The 27015-nt window shown below is 39.3% G+C and overlaps 1 protein-coding gene across 6 annotated transcripts in view; it reads left to right on the top strand.

The window, feature by feature from the left end:
- The window catches only part of PTPRK (protein tyrosine phosphatase receptor type K), a 546210-nt gene that overhangs the window by 351492 nt on the left and 167703 nt on the right, over nt 1-27015 (top strand). The gene's annotated exons all lie outside the window — the stretch shown is intronic.

Genomic DNA, 27015 nt, shown 5'->3' with positions numbered 1-27015 from the left:
CACTAAAGGCTTGATATTAAAAAGCTTCTTAACTCTGTTGTAAATCATTATGCTTGCATGTAAATCATTTCAGTCTGAAAACCTGCCTCTTGGACAGACTGTTGCTGTATTATAGCTGTCTGGTTAAGAAAACAAGAAAATGTCATAGAATCGTAGGACTGGAAGGGACCTCAAGAGGTAATCTAGTCCAGTCCCCTGCATTTATGGCAGAACCAAGCATTATCTAGACAGTCCCTGACAGGTGTTTGTCTAATCTGCTCTTAAAAACCTCCATGAAGGAGATTCCACAACCTTCCTAGGCAATTTATTCTGGTGCTTAACTACCCTGACAATTACAAAATTTTTCCTAATGTCCAATCTAAACCTCTCCCTTGCTGCAATTTAAGCCCTATCCTCAGAGGCTAAGGAGAACAATTTTTTCTCCCTTCTCCTTGCAACAACCTTTTATGTACTTGGAAACTGCTGTCATGTCCCTCCCTAGTCTTCTCTTTTCCAGACTTAAACCAATTTTTCAATCTTCCCTCATAAGTCATATTTTCTAGACCTCTAATAATTTTTGTTGCTCTTCTCTGGATTTTCTCCAATTTATCCACATCTTTCCTGAAATGTGGCACCCAGAACTGAAGATAATACTCCAGTTGAGACCTAACCGGTGCGAAGTAGAGCAGAAGAATTACTTTTCATATCTTACTTACAACTCTCCAGCTAATACATCCCAGAATGACGTTTACTTTTTTTGCAACAACATTATACAGTTGACTCATGTTAAACTTGTGAACCAGAGCCCTCTCTGCAGTACTCCTTCCTAGGCAGTCATTTCCTATTTTGTACGTGTGCAACTGATTGTTTCTTCCTAAGTGGAGTACTTTGCATTTGTCCTTATTGAATTTCATCCTCTTTACTTCAGATCATTTTTCCAGTTTGTCCAAATCATTTTGAATTTTAATCCTATCCTCCAAAGCACTTGCCACATATACCACTTCCTCCCATCCACATGACTTGTTACCCTGTCAAAGAAAGCTATTGGGTTGGTTTGATGTGATTTCTTCTTGACAAATCCATGCTGACTTTTTACTTATCACCTTATTATCTTCAAGGTGTTTGCAAATTGATTGCTTAATTATTTGCTCCATTATCTTTCCAAGTACTGACAATTGACTGGTCTGTAATTCCCCAGGTTGTCCTTATCCCCCTTTTTATAGATTGGCACTATATTTGCCCTTTTCCAGCCCTCTGAATTCTCTCCCATCTTCCATGACTTTTCAAAGATAATCGCTAATGGCTCAGATATTCTCTCAGTCAGCTCCTTGAGTATTCTAAGATGTATTTCATTAGGCCCAGGTGACTTGAAGACATCTAAATTGTTTAAGTAATTTTTTAACTTGTTCTTTCTCTAATTCAACCTCAAAGCCTACCCCATTTTCACTGGCATTCACTATGTTAGACGTCCAGTCACTACTAACCTTTTTGGTGAAAACTGAAACAAAAAAGTCATTTAGCACTTCAGCCATTTCCACATTTTCTGTTGTTGTTTTTCCCCCCATCATTGAGTAATGGGCCTACCCTGTCCTTGGTTTTCCTCTTGCTTAATGTACTTGTAGAATGGTAGAATCTTTTCTTGTTACCTTTATGTCTCCAGCTAATTTAATCTCGTTTTGCGCCTTGGCCTTTCTAATTTTGTCCGTACATACTTGCATTATTTGTTTATATTCATCTTTTGTAATTTAGCCTAGTTTCCACTTTTTGGAGGACTCTCTTTTGAGTTTCAGGTCATTGTAGATTTCCTGGTTAAGGCAGGATTGCCATCATTCCTATCTATCCTACACAGTGGGATATCTCATATGTTACATGAATATAGAAACAGTCATCCTGAAGAATTGGACTCCAAGAGGCTTTATATGCTTGTATGTGTGCGTGCACGCGTGCATGCATGCAAATAAACTTTTCCGACCACTGAAAAGCAGTCATGCACCAGCAGTACTATGTAAGGCCACAGTCCTGAACTGTGATCTGTGCATAGTGCTACGTACCTTCTGCACACATCACGATGCAGGTTCAGTACTATGTTTGTAAGAGATATAGTGAGCAAGTACCTTATCTTTCAATAAATTTTGTCTTTCCCATTATGAGTTTGGTAAATAAGCTCTTTGCATGCCAGAAACATGTTTGGAAGTAGTCTCTTCATTGTGTTCTTATGTTTTTATCCTGTGCCCAGCCATGACATTTTAACTTGGATCATATTTTGTGGTTCAAAGTATAAAATAGTAGCTAATGTACATGTGTCACTGTCACTCTATTGGATGGAATCAAACCGGCTCATATATTTGATACTTACCTCTAAGGACTGGTTTGTAAAGAGGATACAATCTCACATGCTACTGAGTGATAGCTAATGGAAGAAATTCTCCTTTAATTTAGGTGGTACCGATGAATTTTTGGGGGCAGAAGTTCTTTGAGTTTTTCCTCCCCTCATTCCCTCTCAGCCTTCTGTATGTAGATTATTTGATACTGGAGGGCATGGGAAAGCAAAAAAGGTTTCAAGCACTGAAACAAATATATTCTTGTACTTGGATACTGGAGTGGATCTGCTAGGGGTCTGGTGACCTCAGTGTGAGAGTGGCTGGCCTGCATTCCTCCTGCCAGATAGTCTGTGGCTCTTTCCCTGGGAGGTGCTGCTCCAGTCCACGTGGCTGGAAAAAGATTGTGCCTCCAGAATGCGTGTGAAGGAGAGATGTCACTGAAGTTCTTCAGTTTAAATTCTGAATAGGAGTTAATTTAGCACTCTGAATCTTAACTACCTAATCACTGAAATATTTTTCTTTAAAGGAAATAAAACTTCATATCTAAAACATCAACAGTGATCACTGATTGTTACAAAACAAAATTCCTGTGGCACAATTTTAATTTTAATGTTTTAATTTTAGTAGAGTAAAATTCAACTTCTCAGGCATTGTAAGGCCAATATCTAGCTATTTAGCAGGGGACAAAGCATAATGTCCTTATTTTAAAAATGTATTCTGAATCTAGACAGGTGATATATAAGGAGTCTGAAGAGAGAGATGACCTGGCAGAGTAACAAGACACATCACAAGTGACTGTCACAAAAGGAATGAGAACAAGACTGACATTTTCCATTACTGCCCAGTGTTAAGGTGCTAGCATTATCCCCTAAATAACCACATGCTCCCAGCAATAATCATGCACTGTCTTCTTCTGTACTTATATGAAAGTGGAATTCAATCTCTTTGACACATATTGCTTCAGATTTTGGCTTGTCAAATTGTTTCTGTGCTGGAACTCAGTTAATATATAGTGAATGGGTTCTGGTACAGTGGCTGAAATGGGGAAATAGTTACCCCCTTCTGTGAAGTGAGCTGCAGTGGTGCCTAAAATAGGCTGGATGAAGAGACTTCATTTTGATGACCTTTATTGTATTATTTATTAGAAACACACTAAATCTTCAGCCCCTTCAAGTAACCTACAGTTTTGGAATCTGTGCTCCAGTTGGTACTGTAAGTCATGAAATCTGCTGTTCGTGTAGTAATCCCTGTTTTAGGGTAAAGAGATAATCTGTCTTTTTTTCTCCCTGGCTCTAGCAGCCTGTGTGTGTGTTTTATTTTTGCCCTCAGAATTTATTTTCTTTTTTTAATTTGCCACAGTGGAAGAATATATCTGCAATAGCCTAATGGCATATAGGCTCTGCACACAGCTGCATCATTCAAAATCTTTCTTTCTGGGAAGAAAAATGGAAGTTCTTTCACTGTTATGGTATTCTACATACTGATAAAATGCAGTTTGTCGTAAATTCGCTTTACTTCTGAGTGTGTTTTACCAGATATTACTGTAACAGTTGAATGGTTATATTTTCTTTAGGAACAAGAAGATGTAAAACTTAAATAAGATAGTGCTCATCTACAAAAATTCTTGTTACTGTCTGGTGTGATACACTTAATTTTAAAAGTGATAATTAATTGGTGCAATCCTAACCCATTGCTTAGAGACAGAATATGAGATCCTAACCACTTCTATTCTCTCTGAAGTGTGTATTTGAATATTTTGATCAATATTAGAGAAAGTAGGAAAAATTCCAATAAAACATTTCTTAATCAGAAGTTGTTGATTGGTCAAAATTGAAATGTTCTGCAGTGGGCATTTGCTTTCAGCAGAGGTTTGACTGAACCCAGGCAGGGTTCATTAGAAACACACCTTGCTCCTCGGTAGCCCACCTGCTGGAAAGTCTGGTTTCCATGGTCTTCAGCTCCAAGGCAGCCTACCAGGTGAACTGCCTCAGAGTTAAGGACTGGGGCTTCCAGGGTCCATAGCTCTGAGTCAGCCTGCCACAAACACTGCCTCAAAGCTGGGACTTCATTCCCTTACATGGAGGATTTTGAAATTGTAGGTTTTTGTTTCAAATCAGAGCCTAACTACATTTTTGAAATATCGAAATCTTCTTCAAAATGGAATTACTTTTCTCTACACCTCTCTAATCATCATCAGCCATGTAGTATGCATTTTTTTCAACTGATAGTATTGCTTTCCTTAGGCATTATTTAGGAGGAGATGTAGTTAACGGCAAGGCTAATTTAGCTGATGATTTGAATTGATAGACATTCTGAACATACCCATCACCTGTACTGGTGTGGTCACACCACAGAAACCTAAAGCAAGTTAGGTGAATCTGGCTGTTAGCTGTCCATGCATGTACAGCCACAGCCTTCTTTACGGGTAAGTCAGTGGCTGAGGGAGTAAGCTGTGACGGTAACATAGCTACAAACCTCAGAGGCCTATGTACATCAGCAAATTTGCATGATTACTCTCTGTTGCGTGTTTAATACAATTCATTGTATAAGTACACTTGACTGAGTATCTCTCCTGTAAATTATTTTGGTGGGATCTGGCACATAGCAATAGACAATATTACAAGATGTTACACGCGAACAATTTTTCTACAACTATATATAAAATAATATTTGATAAATAGTGTATGATCTAACTTGATCATTGCAAAGCATACCCACAAGGGGTAGAGTTAAGGTGGCACATATAGTTATAACTCTGGCATTTCTTGGCCTTCTGAGTGCTTAGCCATGCAATTGTAACATTATCTTAGCTCAGCTTTTGTGCATGTATTTTTCTAGTATGCTTTAAAAGAAAAAAATGGAGAGTATAGAGAATACAGTGGAGAATTATATATATTGCATGACTATGCATTTTGTCACATGGCTATCACCATACATCTTCTCCTCTTCTCCATCCTCTTTCCCCATCATTCTTTCTCTAACCCAGCTGCATCCCTTGCAAGTAACTTAGGCTTCTTTTAAACTATGTCTGCTTAGTCTTTGAAGTTGGCTGGCTGCTCCAAAGAACCCCATGGCAGCAGTTACAACAGAGGCATGTGGGCACTAAATCTAAGGCTGGGACTTGATCAGCTGTTTGGAATGATTCTACTTCCCTAAAAATGCAAGTAAGGGATAAACCTGGACATGAGAGAAAGGAGAAGGAGAGCTGCAGGCAACACAATAGAAAAAGGCTGAGAAGGGAGAGATTCTGTTACTATTGTGATGAGCATAGTATAAGGCAAGCTTTAATAGGTTAAGAATTTCTATAGAAATTTCTATAGACTGGAAGGGATATCAGTAGGTCATCTAACCCAGTCCCCTGCACTGAAGCAGGGCTAAGAATTATCTAGACCATCGCTGAAAGCTGTTTGTCTAACCTGTTCTTAAAAACCTCCAGTGCCGGAGATTCCACAACCTCCCTAGGCAATTTATTCCAGTGCTTCACTACCCTGACAGTTAGGAATTTTTTCCTAATGTCCAACCTTAGCCTCCATTGCTGCAATTCAAGTCCATTGATTCTTGTCCTGTCCTCAGTGGTTAAGGACCACAATTTATCACTTTCTTCTTTATAACAACCTTTTATGTATTTGAAGACTATCATATTCCCTCCCCTCCAAGTCTTGTCTTCTCCAGACTGAACAAACCCAATTTTTTCAATCTTTCCTCAGAGGTCATGTGTTCTAGACCTTGTAATTGTTTTTGTTGCTCTGTCTTCTGGACAATCTCATGTCCTCATCTTTCCTGAAGTGTGGTGCCCAGAACTTGACACAATATTCAAGTTGAGACCTGAGTAGAGTAGAAGAATTACTACTTGTCTTGCTTACAACACACCTGCTAATTAATCCCAGAATGATACTCACTCTCCTTTTTTTTTTGGTCAACAAAGATAGGTCATGGGGGAAAGCCTGAAATTAATGCATAGATTAAAACAGTAGTAAAGACCCCCTTGTATCACTTTACTACCAAAAAGGTGTATTGTATGTCCAGTGGCTATAAAGTACATAGACATACGCAGATAGACAAATTAAACTAATATGTAAGTCTTTTGAGAGTTTTGTTCTTAATTTGTGTATTTCTAATCCTTGTTCTATACACAAGTGATATAAACTATTTTTTTCTAAAGTGTATCCATTAAAAAACAAAGTAACCTAAAGTAAGAAAAATGCAGTAAAACTACAGACTGTGTGTATAATGGGTTTATATAATACCTAGGAGTCAGAGGTTGGAGGTCTATCTCAATTTGAAGCTATTTTATGCCTTGAGTAATTTTCTTTCATTACTATAGATGAATACGTTTTTTTGAGCGTAAGAGCAATAATTTTGCACTTTTTAAACCTGAAAGTTTCTGCTGGTGACTAGGAAAGAGGCAAAGGCATCCAAAATGTTCTGTGACATTTGAAAGAGAATTTTCACTTAAAAATGCATAAAACATGCAAAAATATGTGATTGCTTGTGTGGTGCACATTTTAGATCAGTATTCTGTAGCTGACAGTTTTTAGATGACTTAAGAAGCATTAGTTACGGCAGACTTCACATCTGTTTTATTTATTTAATAAACAGTCACTTTAAAAGTAGCAGCCATTCCAAATACGACTGTTATGCTTTACTGGAGTGCATTAGTTGTAGTTTTCTGTGGGGAAGCCTTCTGAGATACCTTCCTTTTTCTGTTTCCAAGACTTGCTTCTGGTGGTATTCCTTCTGGCTCAGGAAAGCTAGATGCAATTCCCTCCAAAGTTAGTTGCTAAAGAGGTCATAAGAGTACAGAACTGGCCTTTTGGCCTCACAAATTCTGTGCCCACACCTCCCACTTCCACAACATCAGGGCATAGAAGAAAGGTACTGGTAAATGGAAAGCATAACCTAAACTGCTCTTTAAAAGAAAAAAGTCATCATTTAGTGCTTTTCTTGTGAAGAAAGCCTTGAAGTCTTCAAAATATTAAACCAGTCGCGAGTGTTGAAAGTGTGTCACTGTAAGTTTTCCCTGAAGTTCACATTAGTCACAGTCTTTACTACATAAAACCCCTAGCTGTGGCTCTCCCTAGAATTTTGTGGGCATTTTGAAAGCAGTTTATGCTTGTGAAGACCAGTGCTCCATGGGCTTCTGCTGCTGGAAATAGGACAATTGCAAGCTCCTTTCCAGTTGTCTGTCAGAGTCTTCTGTTCAGCAACCACTATAGCTTCTGACCAAAAGGGGTACAGGTAGCCTGCAGTAACTGATAGCCATCAGCCTGAACAGGGAAATAAATTGTAATACTGATTTTGATACCGTTGAAGTAACATGGCAAAGGCAGATATTTATCTTTCTGCCTCTCCACCCTACCTCCACGCCCTCTCCTCCCTCTAATAATTTATTTTTTTAAAAGGGATTATAATATTTAACTTCCTTACAGGGGTAATTGAGATGAATTAACTAAACTACTAGTATTAAAATTTACCATAATACACACCTTATCCTCCAGTGGCTGGGTGACCCTTAGGCCCCTGGCTTATTTGATGGATTGTCCTTCATCTTTGAAACATTTCTTTGTTGGCCATTATACACAGATGGAGCAAATCTAATAGCAGCAAGGTCAGCATTTGCTGTCAAGTCTGTCTCCCACACACATTATGCAAAAATGGGGCTGGAAGAAGTGGAGCATAGCAGTCCTTTGATGTAAGAGCTACCTGTTGGAGCTGCTTCACCCTGCTTGTTCTCTTCTTCAGCTCCTCTTCTCCCTCATGGATTAGTTAGCTGACAGGCCACATTCCAGAGCATTCCAGTCACAGGTCAGACTGCAGGGCAGGAGGAAGTGATTGCTGCACTTCCTTCTTCCTTTCATGAGGGCACTATGATGGGGAGGCAGCCAGGTTGTTGCCTACGCTGATTCCCCAGTACCAGTTGGGAGGGAAGAGGGAGAAAGACTGCTAGGAAATAGGAGAGTTGTTGAGAAACTCATAGGGATGGGCCTCAGAGTGAGCAGCTGAGATGTAATTTGCAGTGCTTGGGGGAGAAGGGGATGGAAGCCTGGGAAGGGGCTGAGACAGTGGGGAGACAGAGACTTCCAGAGTAAGGATTGGGTGGGGGTTTGAGACAGGTAGAATCAATTGGACGTAGCCTGTCCCTTGGGAATCTTTGCTACTTAAACTCAAAAGTTGTGCAGTACATGTTCTGACAAGCAACATTGCAACAGTGCCCTCTATCAATAGATAAGATCAAGAAAATTATGTTAGGAAACAGTGAACCTATGGGAATGATGTACATCAGATTTTCCCAGATGCCCTTTGTCTTTCCTCTGGAACACTTCAGGACCAGTGTGAGCTGTCCCTGAAGGAATCACTAATGAAGCTTGTGTTCAGAAATTAGTCACCTTCACATAGTAGTTTGTCAGAATAAGTAGTACAATGTGCTCTGTTATGTTCAGGGATGGGAAGAGGTCCAGCTTTGCCTAGGGAATCTTCCTGTTAGATTGGAGTCATGGGTGCTGTGTGCCTCTCCTTCTCGTTCCTCCTCTTTCTTAGAATTTGGTGTTTATCATTTACAGCGTTTGTTGTGAAACGGTAAGTGCTTTTTTGCTAAAAGTTTGGAAAGAAATTAAAATGTTTCCACTTTTTGATGGAAAACTAGATTCAGCGTTTTAGTTTTCAGCTGTTTTGTTGGAAAATCAGAATACATTTCATTTCAAGAAAAAGGCCTTTTTTTGGTTTAAAAAAAATTTGAACAACATTTGACCAGATCTTCTTGAATATTTACATTGTACTCATACCCAGAAGTCCCAGCTGGTATTAGAGAAACAGAAATGCAGCAGGGTCCCTGCTGCCAACATTTTACAATCTAGAGAAAAAGGCAGAATCTTCCATGTTGGAAGTACACTGTTAAGTACAATCTGTCTAGGATGGGGCCTCACATTGTGTCTGGGGTTGAATTCCAAAGTCACTCTCATTATGTATCCATCCTGCTTCTTTCCTCTGCATCTCTTCTTTGCAGCAAACCTTCACCCACTGCTCCCCAAACATCTCCCCCAACTTCATCTCCCTTTGCAGGTCCCAACCAGCCATAACTATACTTCACTCCACCATTCCTCATGTGGGTCTTAAGCAGTTGATAGAACTGTGGTACCAGAAATCATCTGGTATATCTGGGACACTGGATGTCTGTAAGAACACAATTCCACTTACTGCCTTACAGCTAAAGTCCACTGCTGAACTGGAGGGTGGGAGATGTGGTAGCAGACTAATTAAAGTCAGGCTCCCTGGTGATTGCTGCTTTTGTAACAAATCCTCCTCCAAGGAGAGTGCCTTGAACAGTTGGAGCACGTAAGACACCACGTCTGAGACCCGTAAGCAGATCTTGCATCCTGACACAGGATCTCTCCATTTGGCAGTTTGGGTCATCAGCCCCTCTAAGCAATGGATACCTGTAAAAGTATGTAGAAGTATATCTAGTTAACCCTGAAGAAGCCTTGATCAAAACATATAAGTTTGCAGTATGTGCTTCAGTCCAATTTTGGCTTTTCTTGCTACTTCACTTCTTAGTATCTTGGACAATTTTCTATACCTAAAGAAGGCAGGCTCAGCTCTAGTCTCATTTTCAATTTACTTGAATAGCTCTCTCTGATATCACATGCCCACGTAAATTCTCTTTTCATACTCTCATTCATGTGAAATACTTTGTTGAAAAGATTGTTCATGTTTTTCAAGACTTTCAAAAGTGGTTAAATGGGTGTTGGAGACATGATTTTGAGAGGATGGTTGCTCAGTGCTTTCTGAATATCAGACCTTTTCAGGACTTTCAAGTTAGGCACTCAAAATCACTAGTCACTTTTGAAAATTTTGGCCTTCACTACCTGTCTAGGAAGACCATGTTTGTGGTAGTTATAACACAGCCACAAGAGTGAGAGCTAGCTAACTTGGCTGGATGACCTTCTATATAACAATATTTCATTAGAGAGTCTTAGTTATTAAAACTCTTTATCCTCTGCCTCCCTCCCTCCACTACCATAGCCCTTAGGGATTATAGTGCCAGTTAATTTCCCAAGGAAGGAATCTGCAGAGACAGAGAGGTAATATAAGTGCGGAATTGTCTTTTCAGATTGCTATTCTTCACCCTCTGTTTTGTTGGAGTCCTGTGAGGAATTTTTGAACAAATGGAAAAGACCCGTGAGAAGTGGGAACCATAGTTCTTTTTTTATATTATCCAGTCTTAATATTTGGTTGTAAGAGGTTGCTTATGTATCACCATAGATCATTGCTTTCTGGAAGGTTCTGAACTGTTACACCATGGGTACTTGCGTTCCAAAGTGTACATGCATAGAGGTAGTATAGTGGATTATCTATAGGTATTGATACTACACATAATCTTACTTTTCCAGGTACCTGTTTTATTACTTCTTTTCCTCTCCTACTCAGTGGTGTTTAGTGATATCTTCGAAACCAAATTCTTTCTGTAGTCCCCATGCAGTCACCTGTAGAGAAACCTGACCTTGAAGTGATGGTGTAAGCAATGCTGCAGTTTGATTCCGGGGTCAGATTCTCTCTGCCAAAAGCTTAATACTTCAATAGACAGGATGCAAAGTTGTTCTTTTTTGATTGTTTGCAAATGTATTAATAGTCACATAGTTTTTCGGACTGTCTCCAATAATCTGTATTGAGAATGTCCAAACCTATCTTGTATTGTAAATATGTGGCATGAAATACAATGATCTGATGAAGTTTGCAAGTTTATTTAATCTGTTTTGTATTATACTGGCAAAACACATAAGCAAGATACCATTTTTATGCTACTTTAACTTTCATATAACAGTTTTGGAAAAAATTCTGTGAAGTCTAATTTATATTTACAAAGGCAATACAACAGTCTCATAATAACAAAGGCTTGAATATGGCATATAAGAAACAAATGTGTATTACACTTTTGTATAATTATGAAATGTGCTAACGCTAGTTATTTCTTATGACAAGCCATACTGTGATACTTTGGGGGTTTTGCTTTGTTTATTTGGTTTTGTACTTCTGAAGTTGGTATATAAATTTAAGTTGTAAAGTTTATGGATTTTACAAAAGGGTTTGCCAGCAAATATGTTAATTGGCACTAAAATAATTTAGTGTTTATATATTAAGATGTTGACTATACATAATTCTGTGCTAATTTTATTGTTGATGTACCTTTAATTGTAACAAGTGTATCCACAGTAACTCCACCTCTCTACTTTGCTTTTGCAAAGTAAGTCATTGAGGCTTTGCTGCAGTGTCAGAGAGGTGAAAATTATTTTAAAACATTACATTGCTTAACCTGATCTGCTCCAGGGTAAATGTATTCAAAACAAAACTGCCTGCGCTCAATTTAATCTCAGATTCCAATTTTACCTCTGATCTACAGAATAGCCCTTGTCCTCTCAGTTCTGCTGTCTTTCATCTAGCTTCTTTTAGCTTTATTAATTAGCTTCACAGTCTTTCTGAAGTGGCTCACAGTTTGATTAGGAATGGAGAGGGTGACCATAAATGGATTATTTAGAAGATTTTCTCCTCAGCTACCGTCTTGTCCCTTGTTTATGGAGGGTGTGGCCATACTTTTCAAAAAGCAATATTTAGCAAAGAAAGAGGCAGGAGATGTAGTAGTGTGCCGTACTAATTTTCTTCTGGTTTTATGGTCATTTTCCTCATATGAAAGGAAATGCTGTGGAAGTGCTTCACCATGTCACATGTTTTTCTCATCAGATATACAAGATCCTGGGTTTCACTGTCTACTTACTTTCATGTTGTACCAGGATTTCAGTTTCCAGTTAACTACCTAATACTGAAGCTGGAAATTGAAATGCATCTACAGTTGTGAGAGACAGTGAATCAAGAGAAGTCTGCAGCTCCCTCTACTTCTTCATACCATGCTGTATTTCATGTCAGTATCAGCAGCAATACTTACTTTCCCCTTCTTCATTTGTTCAGTCTCTCTCCTCTGCTACACCTTCACTGTGTCCCCCTGCCAGTATACATGATTTACAATCATGTTTTTGTATTTTTAAGAAAAATATTTTTCTCTCCTCTTCAGCTGTGTGAGAAACAGACACAAACAAGAACTGATAAACTTGAATATTCAGAGGAAACAAAGACACTGTCTATCCCCAAGAGAGACAAACTAAAAATAATTCAACATGACTGGTGATTTTGGATTGTCTCAATAGTATAAGTATCCACCCAAGACCTCTTAAAGGAGCCAGAGTTTCAGAGGAGGGGTTGCGCAGTCCCTTTAAGGAATTTCAGGATGGGCATCCAAAATGCCATTTAGCCTATTTTTCTGACAAAAGTGTGACTTTTAAGTTAACTGTGTCCCTTTAAGCAGAAGCAGCATGCTTAAAAGTACCCACATATCCAGTTTGTTTTGAAAATGAATAATCCCTTGAGATCTGGTAGAAATGTGTCAAACAGTTCATGATGTGAAATGGTTATAGAATTCTGGACATAAATAGAGCTTTACAGCTGAGTGTTAGTAATGCCCATGTCAGTTATGCCCATTATGTCCATGGGTATGACTGTTTGGATATTGTTTTGGACACTGTATTTAGAAGTTCCATTTCATAACATTAGGATACTTCATGCAGCATATTTCTTCGAGATTGTTGCATTTCCTAGATGGTGAGTTATGCAGCCTTTGGCTTTATGCCACAGAATATTGGCTAATAATCACGCAGAATTGCATGCATCGCCAACTCAGTCTTGCTGCCAACCTCATTATTTGTATTGAATACACAGGAAATTACATACTTTAAGTAAACTGTCAAAATAGACTACCATTATTGTTATTTAAGAATGTTTATACTTTGTTTGCTTGGTAGAAAAAGAATAATTCAGAACTTGTAAAGTGTCTTTTTCTTTACACTTCAAAGGATTTTTTGTTACAATTCATTTATGAAAAGTGGTTGGCTATACTAGTTGCAACCCAGGTCAGTCTAAGAGCAAAAACAGAAAAAAGTACTGAAAATCCACATGTTGCCTTTACAAATTAAACAGTTCAAGGAAAATCACAAATGAATAAATGATTCATAACCAGTTTGTTTTTCCAAAAGTTTCTGTTACAGCATAGTGTAATTTCCATAGAAAACATGAACTGAGACAAGGGTATAGAATACCATTAAATCTCATTTAGTTCAAAAAGTTAATGTGGGTTGATCGAAAGAAATAACTGCTTAAATAACTGTAAATGTAGTATAGGTAACTAATCAATCCCAGTAATTCCTGTTAAAGATACCTGGCCTTTGAAAGATGAGGTTTATGTTTATTTTCCCAGAATGTGAAAGAGCCAAAACTCAAACACCATTTGAGAGTCATATTTGCCTTTGTCAAAAACAGAGCAATTATCAGTTGCCAGAAAAATATTGTTAGTAGAGAGAGTCAAATTAACTAGTAACTTTGCAGCTAGCTAGTTAGCACTGACTTGCTCGATACCCAGAGTTTGGGGCTTGAAGACCAGCAGGGAAGGATGAGGTTATGCACAGGCAAAAACATATACACACACAATCTCTGGAGAATCTGAGGGTGCAGCTATTTAGAGGCTGCTGAGCAAGTCATGAAGAGACTTGTCATGTCTTGGTCCCATCTTAGCTTGCTCAGGGTGCTGGACAAGATGACTCTCAAGGTTGCTTCCCCACATACATTTCTATGAGTCTGTGCAACCCAAAAAGTTGGTGCATGGGGATGTTTGACTGCTGCATTTGTCTTAGGGTTACATTACTGAGAGATGTCAAGGGTGACTAAATGCTGGGATATACATCTTTTATATTTATGAATTGCAATAATTCAAAATAAAAAAAAATTATCTGTGAGAAAACTGAGGTATAGAGAAGTTATAAGTGGGCATGAACAACAAAGCCAGAATTAGAACTCGAGTTCCTAAACTTCAAATAGAAATAGTGATATCTCAAGTGTAACCCAGCAGTTGAAATCTGTTGATGATGACTACTGTTATTACTACTGCTTTTCTTTTAAACTATGTTTACTCCTGTGGCAATTCTGCACCACTGGGCACATGCAGAATTCATGTCCCCCACAGATTCAGAAAATAGATTCTGCTGGGGAAGTGCTGCAATTAACCTTTTGCCCACCAGAGGCTACTGTGGTGCCAGAAGAGAGGGCAGCTGGCTCAGGGCCAGAGCAGCCAGCTGCAGAGAGGGAGGGGGCAGTGGCTGCTTTCCTCACAGTGCCTTTCTTGTGGGCCCAGGTGAGGAGCACTGGATCTGGGGAGACAGAGTGTGGCACATGAGGCTGCTGAAGGTCACACAGACTGGGGTTCAGAAGGGCTAGTGGGGGGAAAGACTGGGGTGGGGGCTCAGGAGCTAGTGACAACATTAAGCCAGGGGCTGAATAGGAGTAGGGGTGTCGGGCCACATGGGGAGTGGTGGCTGAGTGTGAGTGCAGGGACACATGGGGACAGGGGATGAGGGGTGGCTGAATGGGAGTGCAGGAACACAATGGGATGGGGGAAGACGGACGACTGAGTGGGGGTGCAAGGGTGCATGAGGACGGGGAGAGGCAGATATGCCTGACTGAATGGGAGTGGCTAGGAGTCAGCTAGGGTCTGCATGCGGGAAGTCCCCAACTCCCTAACAATCCCCTCCGGCCCCTCAAACCACCTCCTGTGTTCCATACTTCTCCAACCCACACTCCACAACCCTCCAAGTTGACTCTCAGACTCCTTCCCAGTAATTACTTTCCTCTCCCTCAGCTCCTTCATTACCCCTGACTCCTCCAAGCCTTTGCACGGCTTCGGAGGGATGCGGGAAATATGTTTCTGTATTGTCATTTAAATGAATTATTACTCAAAGTTCTGTATTAATATTTCTACTAAGTTTGTTAAAAAATGTTTCCTGAATCTTTTTTGTTATCTGTATTGTTACAGACATACTTGTTGACTGGTTTTTTTAAATAAATTACTGTACCAAAATAATTGAAACTGATGTGATTATATTGTGTTATTTTGACACACAAAATGTTTAGAATTTTAAAATATTATGCACAGAATTTTTAAGGTTTTGGCACAGAATTTAAAATTTTTAGAGTAGAATTCTCCCAGGATTATCTGTGTGCTAACTTGCATGGTAATTCTAAAGTCTGTTCTTTAGTGCCTGTTCTTTGGTTTACAATATGATCTTTTCAAACTTCAATGGAAGTTAATTGAGTTGTTCTCTAGATAAGTTTTAGACATATCTTGAGGAATGTAGAAAAGTATTGCATCCAAAGTGTATTTAAAAAAGGCTTTGGAAAATTCAAGACGTAAGAATTATTCAAAGGGGTGCTTTTTTCTAAATTTTTGGACATCAGTCCTTTATCAAGTCTGTTGGTAGGGATTTAATCTGTAAACTAACTATTTCCCAATGCTTGTCAACATTAATTGTTTCCTCTAATTTTTTTTTTACTGCCAATTTGTAAACAGAAAATGCACAGTACTCAGAATTAACTGTGTATGTCCAATCTTTATTACTTTCATTAATGTAGCACATTGAGAGTTAATTTGGTTTATCCTTGGACTGAACTTTATATACTAGAGAGGTCTACAATACTAATTTGTTTTAAATGTGGTTGGATACATCATAGCCACCACAGTCTATATCTATTCCTTTTCCTCCCTGGCTCCACGAAAGCAAAACAGATGAAAATATACCTTATGGAACATACTCTGGTTTAATGGTGTAATTCAAGCTGCACATGATAATCTTCTGCATACTGGAGAAAAGTGGGGACTTTTTAATTTAATTTACCTGTGAAAGGAAGCTATGATAACTTACATTTTTTGGTTGGGTATGGTATAAAGCTGAAAGATGAAAACTAATGTCCTCCTCAGTGTTTATTGTGGCACACTGACACTTACCACTGTTTAACTACCTAATATACTTCCCCTTCCCATTATTATTGTTAACCTTGTAAGCCCTAAACTAACTGGAAGTTAATGGCCTGTTACACAAGTCTAACTGTTCATAGTGAAGGGATATTGGGTATATAATGCAGTTTGCTGTGTAATTAGATTTCAACTTATAGTCATAAATAACCACACAATTTCTTAGTTTAAATTAAGTACATTTATTTTTCTGTCCATGCAGTCCTCATTATATAAGGGGTAGTATTGTAACTTGAATCTGGTAAGCATCTACATATATCCCTTACTTGCACTGAGATAGGAAATAACTGCAAATTGTCAGATTTTTCTTTTGGAAATTGAAATTTCAAAATTGACACATTAAAGCAGATAAATTAAGGAGCATTATTTTTTGTCAGGACTCATATATGCTCTTGTCAAATCTCACTGAATTTTACTTTGTTTTATCTTATTTTATTTTTTAATTTTCTGAGTTAAATTTGAATTGAAGCTAATGTTACTGACAAGAGGGAAATAGAAGCAGTAGATTTGCACTAAACAAGTATGAATGGTTGTTGATGTGAATGACTTTCAGGCAGATAACTGTAGATTACTTTTGTTACCTCAGGCATTTGAAACCATCTTCTGTGGTATGCCTGACATTATTTTTTTCTCTTGAACATGGGAAGCAAAGTAATTGGAGTCTGGTAATTTCTGCCCATGGCTGATGAAGATAAATCATAATGAGCTACTGGAATACACACTGACAATCCACATAGGTCTACTAGAACGTGAAGTCCAACCAGTGCATTATTCTAATTGTCTCCTTCTGATTCATATTATAGAAGGACCCTGGAACTGTTAATTATTAAGCCGGCTGCCATTTGTTATTTTGAAGATATTTTGTGTACTTAACCAACTGTTTCAAACTATGAAGCCTTGTCTTCAGAACATCAGCAAAGAAGTATTATTCTGTCCTTTTATTGTATCTGTGCAATTGTTTGGGCTTGACTCACTCATTTGTCTTAATGACACAAAATTTCAGTTCCTCATTTCTATGAGGAGGATTCTCAATCTGATGAGGTTCAACAAGGACAAGTGCAAAGTCCTGCATTTAGGATGGAAGAATCCCATGTACTGCTACAAACTGGGGACCGACTGGCTAGGTAGCAGTTCTGCAGAAAAGAACCTGGGGGTTACAGTGGGCAAGAAGTTGGATATGAGTCAACAGTGTGCCCTTATTGCCAAGAAGGTTAATGGCATATTGGGCTGCGTTAGTAGGAGCATTGCCAGCAGATCGCGGGAAGTGATTATTCCCCTCTATTCGGCATTGGTGAGGCCACAGTTGGAGTACTGTGTCCAGATTTGGGCCCCTACTATAGAAAGGATGTGGACAAATTGGAGAGAGTCCAGCGAAGGGTAATAAAAATGATTAACAGGCTGGAGCGCATGACTTGTGAGGAGAGGATGAGGGAACTAGGCTTGTTTAGTCTGCAGAAGAGAAAAGGGGGGAGAGGGAGGTTGATAGCAGCCTTTAACTACCTGAAAGGAGGTTCCAGGGAGGATGGAGCTAGGCTGTTCTCAGTGGTAATAGATGACAGAACTAGGAGCAAGAGTGTCAAGTTACAGTGGAGGTGGTTTAGGTTGGATATTAGGAAAAGCTCTTTCACTAGGCGGGTGGTGAAGCACTGGAATGGTTACCTAGGGAGGTGGTGGAATCCCCATCCTTAAAGGTTTTTAAGATGCGGCTTGACAAAGCCCTGGCTGGGATGATTTAGTTGGGGTTGGTCCTGCGTTGAGCAGGGGGTTGGACTAGATGACCTCCTGAGATCCCTTCCAACCCTAATCTTCTATGATTTTATGACTGTAACCAGCTGCTGCTCCTTTTGTCTCCGGTTTATGTGGCTACACCTCCTTGCTGTTTCAGCTAATTGAAACCTTGTTCAGCTTCTCCTCTCTGCAGCCATTGCTTCCTCCTTAGTGGCTGCTCAGAAAGCCCAGCTTCACCCTCTCTATTTAACTCTGTACTAGGGAACCTTTAATGAGAGGATAAACCCTTTCTCCTCTAAGGTATAGCACCATAAGATCTTGGGGTCAGGCAGTAGACAATAGCCTTTGTCCCACTGCAAGGTATCTTGTAGGCAAATCAGGACTAATTTCCCTCTTCCTCAGGTGCACTCGTGAGTCCTTACGTAGGCCAACATCCTCTTGAGATGTTTTGTTCTACATGTCTGACCACTGCTTTGCTGAGAGGGAAACCCTCTCCCCTAATTTAAGAGCAAGCCAAGGTGTATGTGTGAGGATTTCAATCCTTCACTGAAGAGGTGGCAAAAGCACTAGATATATTCAAAGAGAAGGCCTGTAAGCAGAGACCCCCTAGGATGAGCCTGTTGGAAGAATTCCCTGTTCTGTTTCTTGTTCCACAAAGATATGAAAGAAATGATGACTGAACCACGAGAGTTACTTGTTGCCTGTCCTATCCTTTCCAAGGGAATGCTCTACTTCATTTGGCTCCCCAAATACTGTTATTGAGACCTGGGGGTCCCTGCCATGTGGTAGACTCAACAGATACATTGTCAGAAAAGAAGTCCACTCTCCCAGTACAGGAGGAACTCCTTCAGTAAGCTCCCTCTGACAGAAAACCAGAATTTCAGTTTCTGGAGGAACCATGAACTTGCCTCCCAAACCATTCCAGCTGGTTCTACAATGGCCGTCTTTTCCAAAATATTATCCATCTGCCTCCAAGCCGTGGATTCTGAGGGGTGTCTCATTAAATAATTAAAAAAAAAAAAAAAAAAAAAAAAGAAAGCTGTAACTAGCCAGGGTTGGTCAGTTAGGGTAATTTCCAGTATCCTAAATTCTTTAATGACTCTGACCTACCAAACCTGTTACCACACCTCAGAATCTTCCACTACTGGTGTAGGGATAAAGGATTAAAAAAAACTAGTTTTTACTGCATTTCTCTAAGTGGACAACAACTAATCTGTGGCCATTGGTCGTTAATTGTTGCTTCACAGGCTCTGCTTCACTGAACTCCAGTTTTCTTAGCTATCATTCACATGGGGGTGTGTGTGTGTGTATGTATCTCCTTTCCTTTGTCCTCCTCTAAGGAGTGCCTGTGTCATTTCTGCAATGTTACTAGGGCCATAAAATTCTACCTGCATTGAACCCAAGAGTTTCAGAAGTTGACTGCTTTCTTCAAGAGTGCCAAGCAGCTACTTGCTATGATGAAGAGAGATCCTATATGCTTTCATCAAAGAAGCATACACTGTAGAAAGGTATCCTGCCCTAAGTTAAAAAAGCTCACTGCATCAGAAGAAGTTCTACACAGACTTCCTTATTGGATAAGATCAGTCTGGTGGTTGAGCCAGATGTTTCACAGACGTTATACAGTTGATACCAGTGCTTCAGCAAACACAGTCTTTTAAATGTATTGTCCTAGCAGCCATAGTTTTATGGCAACTTCCTCTTCCTCCTTCATTCTTAACTTCTCTTCTCAGTCCCATTTGTATTTGTTCTGATGTTTCAATATGCATAGCCCAGTTTGAGACCAGGGTTCTCCTCCTAAAGAGGAGGAGTTTGATTTTACTTTGTAAATTTGCTTTCTGCTGAGCTGATCACCAGTCTAGAGGCCCATTCCGGCAATGGTTATATTTCAAGTTTTGCAGTTCACTTGGTTGATTTATTAGTGTTTGAAGTTACAGAAGCTTTGACTTGCGGGAGATAGAGTGCTGGCTGCAGTGAGGAAGAGGCAGTTAGTTGGAGCAAGTTGCCTAGCACTGGTCATGGGGAACAGCTATTTGAACTAGAACCAAGAGGAGCAGCAGCCCAGTTTTAAACTTTCTTTTCAGAAAGCAAATTTACAGGCTTTGACCAAAATTCTTGGTTTGTCTTACCAATGAATTCTTCAAACTTCGTCATTCTGTTATGCAGGAAAGAAATCTTGTGTGTTTGTGCAGGAAAATCCCATTTGCATTCAAACCTAAATGCCAATATATCAGCAAATGTTTTTTTTCATAGCACAAATAACCATCTAGCTAGTTGTAGTGGAGTTTTGAGACTATTCCTCAGTTGTTGCTTTTAAAATAATATTTATTATACACACACTTTGTGATAGTTTGATAAAATAGTGTCCACATATTATATAAGAAGACACAGTCTAGTGGAATGAGATTAATGCTAGGCTCAAATAGAACATCCTCTATTATTTATAATTAGCTAAGTACATTGATATTTAAGAGCAATATAATATCAAACAACAGAGCAAACAAAAAAAGGAGGAAAGATGAGCAAAGGAAACTTTAAATGAGGTGTTGTGAACCAGAGATGGTCTTTATGCCAATTAAATATATGGCAAATCTGATTTTTTAAAATTGGTAGATACTACATTCTAGCCTTTTTTTTCCTCCTATAGATCCTAGTAGGCAGTGAGGTCATGATATTACATTAAGTAATGTAGTGTATTACATTTATATGAGGTCTGCTTTCTGCTGCAATAATAAAAAGGTTTATTTATTAAACAGGATTCATTTCTGAGGAACTAACGCAAGCAGGAATCAAGAAAGTCAAATACTTAAGATTTAGTTGGATTTGTGTACAAGCTGGGGATTTCTCACATCCTTAATACCAATTAAGCTGTCAGTCTTTAAAGAGGGACAGACTGGTGAAAAAGAAAACCTGTATTAAAACAAATTGCTCTCACTGATCTTAATCTGCATTCCCTGAGATGTTATTTCAAATTGTTGTTGGAATAAGAGTTTTCTCACATGTATCCTGGCCTCTCCTTGTTTTTGACCTTGCAATGGAATAATAATCCTGCATTTGACTCCATGATCCATTGTCATGGAAATGATTGATACATCACAAATTTCCCATTCTGATTTTGCTGAAGGTTCAAGAAGGAGACTTGAATGAAATAGGAAACCATCAGTAGTGATAAGATATCTACATTTAAACAAGACATTTAGATAAGTTATGCAAAGGTGAATGTTTTATGGTTTTAAATTTAAATACAATATTATGTACACATTTCCTCAGTGTGATGGGCAGCCATTAAAATATATATAGTATTTTCTAAATTATACTTACCTTGTACTTTTCATACAAACTACTAACAAATCTTCAAGGATAACATGTTTCTGTTTCCATGTCACCAGGATCTGAAGGGGGGGATTTCAGCATTAACTTGCCTTTGTAAATTAATTTTTAAATAACTGCTTTGCTGAAACTTAATGTACTTGTTATAACAAGCAGACTGAGAGGTCTGGAAATCAGCAAATATATTAACCATTTATGATATTAATAAACCTTCAAGAGCCCCTTTAAAACTGGACTTTTGAATAATGTTTGAAATCCTATTTGAATATAGTTCTACGTAACCCAGTATCAGTCCTTTTCGCTGGTCTTTGTAGATAATTGAACATGGCTTGAACAGGGCTTTCAGAAATGGTCTTAAAGTAGTTTGCCTTAGATTGCAATGACCAACAAATGTGCTATGTTAAATCTTTTTTTGAGGTATGCTCAGATGGCAAAACTCCAGCTGATTTGGGGGATAGAGTTTCCAGTTACTTTGAAAGGTGATATTTTCACAGATGTTATCACAGTTATTGTATTTCTTTAAACATAATTAATTAGCCTATTAGAAAGATGCATGAACTAGGTTTTACAGGTTGTTGTGAAATAAAACATTTTGCATAGAAATCATGTAAAAGGAGTGAAAGTGATTTACACACACGCATCTTAATCTTGCATTCAGCTGAAAATTTGAATTTTCACATAGATAGGGCAAGAAAGCTTTTCACCAGTTTCCTCTTACAAAGCTAAGTAGAAGATTATAGGATTGGTTTACTATATTGTTTGATGTCATTGTTGTGAATTTGGTCATTTAATAAACATTAAAGCAGATCTCTGTAATAAAGCTGGTTTTCACAGTCTTAGCATTGAAAACAAGATTGCTGTAGTAATGCCTTATGATGCCTCTCTCTATAGTCTTGGATGTGGAAGCAAACTAGTAACAGACATATGTAGTTATAGTTCAGTTGAAGGTTGGTAACATCTGAAGTACATTGGGTTTTATCTTCAGGTAGGAAACTAAACCCCAAAGAAGAGAATTATTGATATGTGCATCTTATATAGGGTCTTTAGTAGTAAGTGCTTTGGAAATGGCCTAGTTTAAAGGCTTGTTAAGGTTTAAGTTATCAAAAGCACAAGCACCTATATATAAGTGTTGAGAGTCTTGAAAACTGTTTCCTTTGTATAATTAGTATTACAAGTTTGCTCAGTGTTAGTCAATATTTATGTGTTAGCCATAGTATGTACCACATGGTTATTATGTGCACAGCATTAATATAATATACATTTTATGTATAAAAAGTGTTGGGAAGTTATGTTATCTGAATGTATTATGCTTTCAGCACAGTTCTATTCACCCATGTCAAATGTGCCACAACGCTTTGCAAAGCTGAAGTCAGCTTTTGGCATTAGAAAATAAGAAGCCTGTCCAAGCCATGATACATTAATGGTGTGTCCTAGCATAAGTTGGACTGTATCTCTATGCCCAACTGGTTTGGAATGTAGTATCCAAAACAGAGCTAAGAAAAATACAGGAGAAAACAACAAGTTAAGGAATTGTTACGAACTGTGGGTTGGAGCTTAGTGACGTGTAAGGAGTTATATGTAACTTTTAAAATTGTACTAAAAATACTACTCCAGTATTTAAAATGCATATCTTTGAAGCACACCTTCTGTAGAAGGTGAACATGTTGCGAGGTAAGACTGGTTTCCCGAAGGAGAATATGTACGTCTCCATTTCTTATTATACTGCTTTGTCTTTAAACAGTAAAATTGGCTAAGTTTGTATATTTGATCTCTTGAACATTTTTAAGACTGAACCATGTGTAGTCAAACAATTGGCTATGCCTTTTCGTCAATAAATAGATTCAATCTTTACATTTTAATGGCCTATTGAGATGAATTCTAGTCATAGACTATCTGTCTAGGGAGCTGTCATGTGTGTTCACAGGTCTCTACCTCCAGAGCTCAACAGTTCCGTTTCCAGTGGAACATATGTGGTGTTAAAGGTTGTTTTTGCTGATGAAGTGGTCTCTCAAATACCATGGGTGGTCCCCATGCAAGTTTTTGAATATCAGAACTGAAATGTTGATCTTGACTTTTTATTCAGTGGAATGGGGAATCAGTGCAGTGAGAGAATTATCTGAGTGATGAGTGCATGCAACTTCTGTTACTGAGCCGGCAGGCAGGCTGCTGAATTCTGAAACGGACAATGCTTTTTCAGGGTTGCACCCTCATTCCTAAGAAATGCCTGTTTGGTATTATTTTTGAGATTTTTTTCCCTCTCCTCCTTATACTTTTTGGTGTTCTGTGTAAATATATCTTTTGCTACCCAGGAGTATTCTTGTAAATAAAGGGTATAAAAGAGAGAATCTAATTTAGTGTGCCTTGAAGATATGCTATCATATGTGGAAAAAGAGGGCTATTGGAAAACTAGATTCTGTCCTGCTAAGTTGTTTAAAAAAAACCAAACTGATTGGCGAAGCCGTATCCAGCACTTTCAGGAGAGCTCTGTGACAGTGACTAATTTTCTCTTCTTCCAAAGAAGGGAGAATTGCCATGTGGAATATTTGAGGCTCCTTCTGATTTTTCCTTGTTAATCACATTATCATCCTGCCAGTGAGGAGGACTGGAATAAACTCCTTTCAGAACCAGTCATGAATGCTCTTTAATCTCCTGGTGAAAAGTGGGGTTCAGCTAAGTGAGATTCTTCTTCCTTCTCCCAAAGCTCCTTATTTGCCTACACTGGAGGATTAAGAGGCTTCGTTCTGAGTATCCAAACCAAAGTTTCCTTCATAGAAAAACACAGCACTCCTACTAGTTAGGTCAAGGGCTATTATATGATATTGGCTATAATGTGATATTTGATGCTGTAAAAATATGTTCCTTTTGTTTATAATGCAATTGTAATGAGTCTACATCTTCCCATATTTGATTAAGATGCTTAAAAAGTAAATGCACAAGAAACCAAATTTATGGCAGATATCTAATAACATGAAAGGAATGGATGAACCAATGGAGATATAACCAAAAAAAGCCTCAAGAGAGCCCCAGCACCCAGTATTCTTATCAGCAAGTTAAAGACGTATAGGTTGGATGAAAGGACTATAAAATAGATAAAGAGCTGGCTAGATCATTGGGCTCAATGGGTAGTGATCAATGGCTCCATGTCTAGCTGGCAGCCGGTCAGCAGCAGAGTGCCCTAGGGGTCGGTCCTGGGGCTGGTTTTGTTCAACATCTTTATTAGTGATCTGGAGGATGGGGTAGATTGCACCCTCAGCAAGTTTGCAAATGACACTAAGCTAGGGGGAGTGGTAGATACCCTGGAAGGTAGGGATAGGATACAGAGGGACCTAGACAAATTGGAGGACTGGGCCTAAAGAAATCTGATGAGGTTTAACAAGGACAAGTGCAGAGTCCTGCACTTAGGATGGGAGAATTCCATGCACTGCTATGGACTGGGGACCAACCGGGCAGGCAGCAGTTCTTCAGAAAAGGACCTGGGGGTTACAGCGGATAAGAAACTGGATACGAGTCAGCAGTGTGCCCTGGTTGCTAACGGCATATTGGGCTGCATTAGTAGAAGCACTGCCAGCAGATCGAGGGAAGTGATTATTCCCCTCTATTCGGCATTAGTGAGGCCACATTTGGAGTACTGTTTCCAGTTTCGGGCCCCCTACTCCAAAAAGGATATGGACAAGTTGGAGAGAGTACAGCGGAGGGCAACAAAAATGATTAGGGGGCTGGAGCACAAGACTTATGAGGAGAGACTGAGGGAACTAGTTTTGTTTAGTCTGCAGAAGAGAAGAATGAGGGGGGAGTTGATAGCAGCCTTCAACTACCTGAAAGGAGGTTCCAGGGAGGATGGAACTAGGCTGTTCTCAATGGTAGTTGACGACAGAAACAAGGAGCAATGGTCTCAATTTGCAGAGGGGGAGGTCTAGGTTGAATATTAGGGAAATGTTTTTCATTAGGTGGGTGGTGAAGCACTGGAATGGGTTACCTAGGGAGGTGGTGGAATCTCCATCTTTTTAGAGGTTTTTAAGCTGTGGCTTGACAAAGCCCTGGCTGCAATGATTTAGCTGAGGTTAGTTCTGCTTTGAGCAGGGGGTTGGCCTAGATGACCTCCTGAGGTCCCTTCCAACTCTGATCTTCTATGATTCTATGATACAAGAACGGTTGCAGAGGATTGCAAAGGAGAATAATTGGTGAAATGACTTGCAGCCAGAAAGAATAGGGGATAGGCCGGAGAATCACACCGTTATCAGGGAAAGGCAGATCTGTGTGATTGGGGACTCCCTGCTGAGAAGAACAGACAGGCCTGTAACCAGAGCTGATCCAAAGAACAGAAGGGTGTGTTGTCTGCTGGGTGTTAAGGTACGTGATGTGGACCTGAGGCTGAAGAGGATCCTAATGGGAGCGGGAGAGAATCCACTGATTGTCCTTCATGTGGGAATAAATGATACAGCTAGATTCTCTCTGGAACGTATCAAAGGAAACTATGCCAGGCTGGGGGAGACTCTTAAGAAAATTGAGGCTCAGGTGATCTTCAGTGGGATTTTGCCTGTCCCTAGAGGAGGACAACAAAGGCATGACAAGATTCTGATGATCATCAGATGGCTCAGGAAGTGGTGCTATAAGAAGGGCTTTGAGATGTATGATCACTGGGAGGCATTCATGGACAGAGGACTTTTCTCGTGGGATGGACTTCACCTGAGTAGGGAGGGAAATGCACTTTAGCCCTGGTCCACACTTACCTGGCGATTCGGCGGCAGTCACGCAAACTACGCAGAGTAGCTTGCGTAACTCATGTTGACTGCTGTGCTTCCCTTCTGCGCGCTGTCTACACTGCAGGGTGGTTTTACTCAGTCGACTTCCTGATCGATTGAGCGGGTCTACACTGAATGCTCAATCGATCCGGAAAGATCGATCTGGTGGTGGCGAATTTGCTGCCGTCAGTATAGACATGGCCCTAAGATGGAGGCTGGCACAACTGATTGAGAGCTTTAAACTAGGGAGTTGGGGGAGATGGTTGGGAGATGCCCAGGTAATCTCCATGCCTGATTTTAGCATTGAGAGGGAGGAAAATGAAGTAAGAAAGGACACAGAAGTGGGGAGCAGAATGGAGATTAAAAGGAAGGGTAGTGTCTAATAGGCGATATTAGCCATAGAATGACTATGCCAAATCAGGTAAGGAACGTGAGCGAAGCCAAACAGCAAAAATTAAGATGTTTGTATACCAATGCAAGGACCCTGGATAACAAATGGAGGAACTAGAGCTACTGGTAGAGGAAGTGAAAGTTATAGGGATAACAGAAACACTGTGGAATAGTAGTCACGACTGGTGTGCAAGTTTTGAAGGGTATGTGTGCTGTTTAGGAAAGAGATATAAAGGCAAAGGTGGTGGATTAGCATTGTATATCAATGATGAGATAGACTGTAAAGAAATTAGAGGTGATGGAATTGATATGACAGAGTCTGTCTGGGTAAAAATCACATTGGGGAAGAAAACTACTAGAGCTTTCCCTGGGATAGTGCTTGGGGTGTGTTACAGACCACCAGGATCTGATTTGGACATGGATAGAGACCTCTTTAAGGCTTTTAGTGAAGTAAATACTAGTGGAAACTATATGATTATGGGAGACTTTAACTTCCCAGATATAGACTGGAGGACAGTGCTAGTAGTAATAATAGGGCCCAGATTTTCCTGGATGTGATACAACGAGAGTTCTGTGGTACTTTAAAGACTAACAAATTTAAATTGTGTAGGCATAAGCTTTCGTGAGA

This window comes from Emydura macquarii, unplaced genomic scaffold (genome assembly GCF_026122565.2).
Source record: "Emydura macquarii macquarii isolate MOO-44397 ecotype Brisbane River unplaced genomic scaffold, CSIRO-AGI_Emac_v2 contig_1146, whole genome shotgun sequence".
NCBI lineage: Eukaryota > Metazoa > Chordata > Testudines > Chelidae > Emydura > Emydura macquarii.
The sequence above is the reverse complement of the archived record's forward strand: the minus strand, read 5'-3'. Positions and strand labels throughout refer to the sequence as shown.